A 6,401-nucleotide genomic window follows, 5' to 3' on the forward strand; every position below is an offset into this window, starting at 1 on the left:
AATTCTGAGCGGGTGGGGTTTGTAAATTTCGCGAGGGCGGAAAAAACTTCCAAGTCCAAATTTCGAGCGGGTGGGGTTTGTAAATTTTCGTGAGGGCAGAAAAATCTTCCGACTGCAAATTCCAGGCGGGTCCCCGAGTTTTGTAATTTTCGCGAGGGCAGACGACTCATGTACGTGATCCAAAACCGGTCAACTTATTTTTTTGGTTAACGCCCAAAGTTTTGAACTCAAATCGAGTTGGCTACCCCGACTCGAATCGCCTCCGAATTTTTCGCACAACCCATGTCACCGTGCTCGACTTGATTCTAAGTGCCCCGAGTCATGTACGTGGTCCAAAAGAGGTCAACCTTTTTTTTTTGGGGGGTTAATGCCCAAAGTTTTCAACTCGAACCGTGTCGGCAACCCCGACACGAATCGCCCCAATTACCCGAACCCCGACTCGAATCGCGTCGAGCCTTAACCGCCTCCAATTTTTTCGCACGACTCATGTCACCGTGCTCGACATGATTCTAAGTGCGCCGAGTCATGTGCGTGATCCAGAGGCGGTCAACTCTTTTTTTGGGTTAACGCCCAAAGTTTTCAACCCAAATTGTGTCGGCGACCCCGACTCGTATCGCCTCGAGCCTTAACCACCTCCAGTTTTTTCGCAGGACTCATGTCACCGTGCTCGACTCGGTGCCCCGAGTCATGTACGTGATCCAAAAGCGGGTAACTTCTTCCTTCTTTGGTTAACACCCAAAGATTTCAACCCGAATCGTGTCAGCAACCCCAACTCAAATCGCCTCGAGCCTTAATCGCTTGCAATTTTTTCGAACCACTCATGTCACCGTGCTTGACTTGATTCTATGCGCCCCAAGTCATGTACGTGATCCAAGAGCGATTAACTCTTTTTCTGGCTAACGGCCAAAGTTTTCGAATCGACTCAGCTACCCCGACTCGAATTGCCTCGAGCCTTAACCGCCTCCATTTTTTTTTTCGCTCGACTCATGTAATCGCACTCGCCTTGATTCTGAGTGGCCCGAGTCACTTACGTGATCCAAAACCGGGTAACTTTTTCTTTTTTCTTTTTTTTGTCAAGTCCCAAAGTTTTGAACTCGAATAGAGTCGGATGCCCCGACTCGAGTCGTCTCCAAATTTTTCGCACGACTCATGTCACCGTGCTCGACTTGATTCTAAGTGCCCCGAGCCGTGTACATGATCCAAAAGCGGTTAACTTTTTCTTTTTGGTTAACGCCCAAAGTTTTCAACCCGACCCGCCTCGGCAACCTCGACTCGAAGCGCCTCGAGCCTTAATGGCCTCCAATGTTTTTGCACGACTCATGCCACCGTCGACTTTTCGCTCGAATCATGTCACCCAGGGCACCTCGATGCTACGTGACCCGAGCCCTGTGCGCGATCCAAAACCGGGTAACGTTTTTTTTTGAACTCCCAAAATTTCATTCTTTTTTGCCTTACGAGCCCTATCATGATCTCTTTTTATAAAGAAAATTCTCAAATCGGATCGTTTCGGCTAGCCTACCTCGAATCTGGCTAGCTAGGCGTAATGCCTCGAGTCGGCTCGGCAATACGTGAACTGAAACTTGTGCGTGATCCAAAAGCGGGTAACTTGTTTTTTTTTTTCTTCTTTTTGTAATGCCCAAAATTTAGCGCTTTTCGCTGTACAGGGCCTCCCATGATTTTTTTTGTTTTTTGTTTTTTTTCCCCTCGTCGACCCACTCTGGCGACCCAGTCGGGTCGCCCGAGGCTGGGGCGACGGAGATGGGTTGACCTAGTCGGGTGACCCAAGTTGGGTCGACCCAGGCGTGCGATCCTGGCTGGGGACAGCAAGTCGATTCTATAAGTTTGCTTGCCAATTTTGCTAGCCAGGTCGGCTCACCAAGTCATCTAACCATGTGGTCTTTGCCAAATCAAGAATTGACTCTTTAAGTCCACTCACAGCTCGTCAAGCCAGCTCACCAAGATGACTTATCGTCTCGCCTCACCAGGTTGCCCCACCAGGTCGCCTCTTCTTTAAGACCGCTCACCATGTCGGCTCCCCAAGTCACCTCACCGAGTCGACTATTCAGGTTGCCTCACCAAGTCGACCCCTTAAGTTCGCTCACCAACTCAGCTCCCTAAGTCAGCTCACCAAGTCGAATCACATAGTCGTTTTACCACCTTGCCCCAGCAGGTGTGCTCGCCAAGTTGCCCCGCCGAGTTGCTTCTCTAAGCCCACTCACCATGTCAGCTCACCAAGTCGGTTGTTCAAGTACGTTGCCAAGTCAACTCTTTAAGTTCGCTCACCAGGTCAGCCCGCCCAAGTCGCCTCTTTAAGTTCGTTCGCCAGGTCGGCCCGCCCAAGTCGCATCAGCGGGCTAACTCGCCGAGTCACCTCGCGAAGTTGACTCTTTAAGTGCGCTCACCAAGTCGACTGTCCATCTCGCCTCGATAAGTTGGCTTGCCGAGTTACCGCACCAAGTCGTCGCCTCTTTAAGCCCGCTCACCGTGTCAGCTCGTCAGGTCGGCTCACCAAGTCGACTAATCAAGTAGGCCCACCAAGTCGCCTCAAGGATAGCTCCTCACCATGAGTCGCCTCACCATGTTGACTCAATGAGTCGCCTCACCATGTTGACTCTTTGAGCCCGCTCGCCAGGTCGCCTCACCAAGTCGACTCGAGTACGTTGCCAAGTCGACTCTTTAAGTTCGCTCGCCAGGTCGACTCGCCAAGTCAGCTCACCATGTCATCTCAACGAACCAACTCGCCGAGTCGCCTCACCACGTCGGCTCTCTAATACCACTCGCCAAGTCGCCCCACCAACTCGCCCCGTTAGGCCCACTCACCACATCGCCCTGTTAGGCCCACTCTCACCAAGTGGACTCTTTAAGTCTGCTCATAAAGTCGAGCCACCAAGTACTCTCACCAAGTCGACTCTTTAAGTCCTTTCATCGAGTCACCCCACCAAGTACTCTCGCCAAGTCAACTCTTTAGGTCCGTTCGTAGAGTCACCCCACCAAGTCGACCCTTCAAGTGCGTTCATCAAGTCACCCCACCAAGTCGACTCTTTAAGTTCACTCATCAAGCCACCCCGCCAGGTCAGCCCACAAATTACTCTCACCAAGTCGACTCTTTAAGTTCGTTCATCAAGTCACCCCGCCAGGTCGGCCCACCAAGTGGACTCTTTAAGTTCGTTCATGAAGTCACTCTGCCAAGTCGGCCCACCAGGTCGACTCTTTAAGTTCGTTCATCAAGTCACCCCGCCAGGTCAGCCCACCAACTACTCTCACCAAGTCGACTCTTTAAGTTTGCTCACCAAGTCACCCCGCCAGGTCGGCCCACCAAGTACTCTCACCAGGTCGACTCTTTAGGTTTGTTCATCAGGTCACCCCACCGAGTACTCTCACCAAGTCGACTCTTTAGGTTCGTTAATCAAGTTGCCCCGCCAGGTCGGCCCACCAACTACTCTCACCAAGTCGACCCTTTAAGTTCGGTCATCAACTCACCCCGCCAGGTCGGCCCACCAAGTACTCTCACAAAGTCGACTCTTTAGGTTCGTTCATCAATTCACCCTGCCAGCTCGGCCCACCAAGTTCTCTCCCCAGGTCGACTCTTTAAGTTCGTTCATCAAGTCACCCTGCCAGTTCGACCCACCAAGTACTCTCACAAAGTCGACTCTCTAAGTTCGTTCATCAAGTCACCCTGCCAGGTCAGCCCACCAAGTACTCTCACCAAGTCACCCCGCTAGTTCGACCCACCAAGTCGACTCTTTAAGTTCGTTCATCAAGTCACCCGGCCAAGTCGGCCCACCAAGTCGACTCTTTAAGTCCGTTCATCAAGTCACGTGACCAGGTCAGCCCACCGAGTACTCTCACCAAGTCGACTCTTTAAGTTTGTTCATCAAGTCACCCGGCCAGATCGGCCCACCAAGTACTCTCACCAAGTCGACTCTCTAAGTCTGTTCATCAGGTCACCCCACCGAGTACTCTCACCAAGTCAACTCTTTAGGTCCATTCATCAAGTCACCCCGCAAAGTCGACCCTCTAAGTTCGTTCATCGAGTCACCCGACCAAGTCGACTGTTTAAGTCCTTTCATCAAGTCACCCCGCCAAGCCGACTCTTTAAGTCCGTTCATCAAGTCGCCAGAACAACTACTCTCACCAAGTCGACTCTATAAGTCCGTTCATCAAGTCGGCCCACCAAGTACTCCCACCAAGTCGACTCTTTAAGTCCGTTCATCAGTTCACCCCGCCAAGTACTCTCACCAAGTAAACTCTTTAGGTCCGTTCATCGAGTCACCCCGCCAAGTCGACCCTTTAAGTCCGTTCATCAAGTCGCCCCGCCGAGTTGCTTCTCTAAGCCCACTCACCATGTCAGCTCACCAAGTCGGTTGTTCAAGTACGTTGCCAAGTCAACTCTTTAAGTTCGCTCACCAGGTCAGCCCGCCCAAGTCGCCTCTTTAAGTTCGTTCGCCAGGTCGGCCCGCCCAAGTCGCATCAGCGGGCTAACTCGCCGAGTCACCTCGCGAAGTTGACTCTTTAAGTGCGCTCACCAAGTCGACTCACCATCTCGCCTCGATAAGTTGGCTTGCCGAGTTACCCCACCAAGCCGTCGCCTCTTTAAGCCCGCTCACCGTGTCAGCTCGTCAGGTCGGCTCACCAAGTCGACTAATCAAGTAGGCCCACCAAGTCGCCTCAAGGATAGCTCCTCACCGTGAGTCGCCTCACCATGTTGACTCAATCAGTCGCCTCACCATGTTGACTCTTTGAGCCCGCTCGCCAGGTCGCCTCACCAAGTCGACTCGAGTACGTTGCCAAGTCGACTCTTTAAGTTCGCTCGCCAGGTTGACTCGCCAAGTCAGCTCACCATGTCATCTCAACGAACCAACTCGCCGAGTCGCCTCACCACGTCGGCTCTCTAATACCACTCGCCAAGTCGCCCCACCAACTCGCCCCGTTAGGCCCACTCGCCACATCGCCCTGTTAGGCCCACTCTCACCAAGTGGACTCTTTAAGTCTGCTCATAAAGTCGAGCCACCAAGTACTCTCACCAAGTCGACTCTTTAAGTCCTTTCATCGAGTCACCCCACCAAGTACTCTCGCCAAGTCAACTCTTTAGGTCCGTTCGTAGAGTCACCCCACCAAGTTGACCCTTCAAGTGCGTTCATCAAGTCACCCCACCAAGTCGACTCTTTAAGTTCACTCATCAAGCCACCCCGCCAGGTCAGCCCACAAATTACTCTCACCAAGTCGACTCTTTAAGTTCGTTCATCAAGTCACCCCGCCAGGTCGGCCCACCAAGTGGACTCTTTAAGTTCGTTCATGAAGTCACTCTGCCAAGTCGGCCCACCAGGTCGACTCTTTAAGTTCGTTCATCAAGTCACCCCGCCAGGTCAGCCCACCAACTACTCTCACCAAGTCGACTCTTTAAGTTTGCTCACCAAGTCACCCCGCCAGGTCGGCCCACCAAGTACTCTCACCAGGTCGACTCTTTAGGTTTGTTCATCAGGTCACCCCACCGAGTACTCTCACCAAGTCGACTCTTTAGGTTCGTTAATCAAGTCGCCCCGCCAGGTCGGCCCACCAACTACTCTCACCAAGTCGACCCTTTAAGTTCGGTCATCAACTCACCCCGCCAGGTCGGCCCACCAAGTACTCTCACAAAGTCGACTCTTTAGTTTCGTTCATCAATTCACCCTGCCAGCTCGGCCCACCAAGTTCTCTCGCCAGGTCGACTCTTTAAGTTCGTTCATCAAGTCACCCTGCCAGTTCGACCCACCAAGTACTCTCACAAAGTCGACTCTCTAAGTTCGTTCATCAAGTCACCCTGCCAGGTCAGCCCACCAAGTACTCTCACCAAGTCACCCCGCTAGTTCGACCCACCAAGTCGACTCTTTAAGTTCGTTCATCAAGTCACCCGGCCAAGTCGGCCCACCAAGTCAACTCTTTAAGTCCGTTCATCAAGTCACGTGACCAGGTCAGCCCACCGAGTACTCTCACCAAGTCGACTCTTTAAGTTTGTTCATCAAGTCACCCGGCCAGATCGGCCCACCAAGTACTCTCACCAAGTCGACTCTCTAAGTCTGTTCATCAGGTCACCCCACCGAGTACTCTCACCAAGTCAACTCTTTAGGTCCGTTCATCAAGTCACCCCGCAAAGTCGACCCTCTAAGTTCGTTCATCGAGTCACCCGACCAAGTCGACTGTTTAAGTCCTTTCATCAAGTAACCCCGCCAAGCCGACTCTTTAAGTCCGTTCATCAAGTCGCCAGAACAACTACTCTCACCAAGTCGACTCTATAAGTCCGTTCATCAAGTCGGCCCACCAAGTACTCCCACCAAGTCGACTCTTTAAGTCCGTTCATCAGTTCACCCCGCCAAGTACTCTCACCAAGTAAACTCTTTAGGTCCGTTCATCGAGTCACCCCA

The sequence above is a fragment of the Cupressus sempervirens genome, chromosome 1 (assembly GCF_028749045.1).
Source record: "Cupressus sempervirens isolate cs-2001-9-10 chromosome 1, ASM2874904v1, whole genome shotgun sequence".
NCBI classification, from domain to species: domain Eukaryota; kingdom Viridiplantae; phylum Streptophyta; class Pinopsida; order Cupressales; family Cupressaceae; genus Cupressus; species Cupressus sempervirens.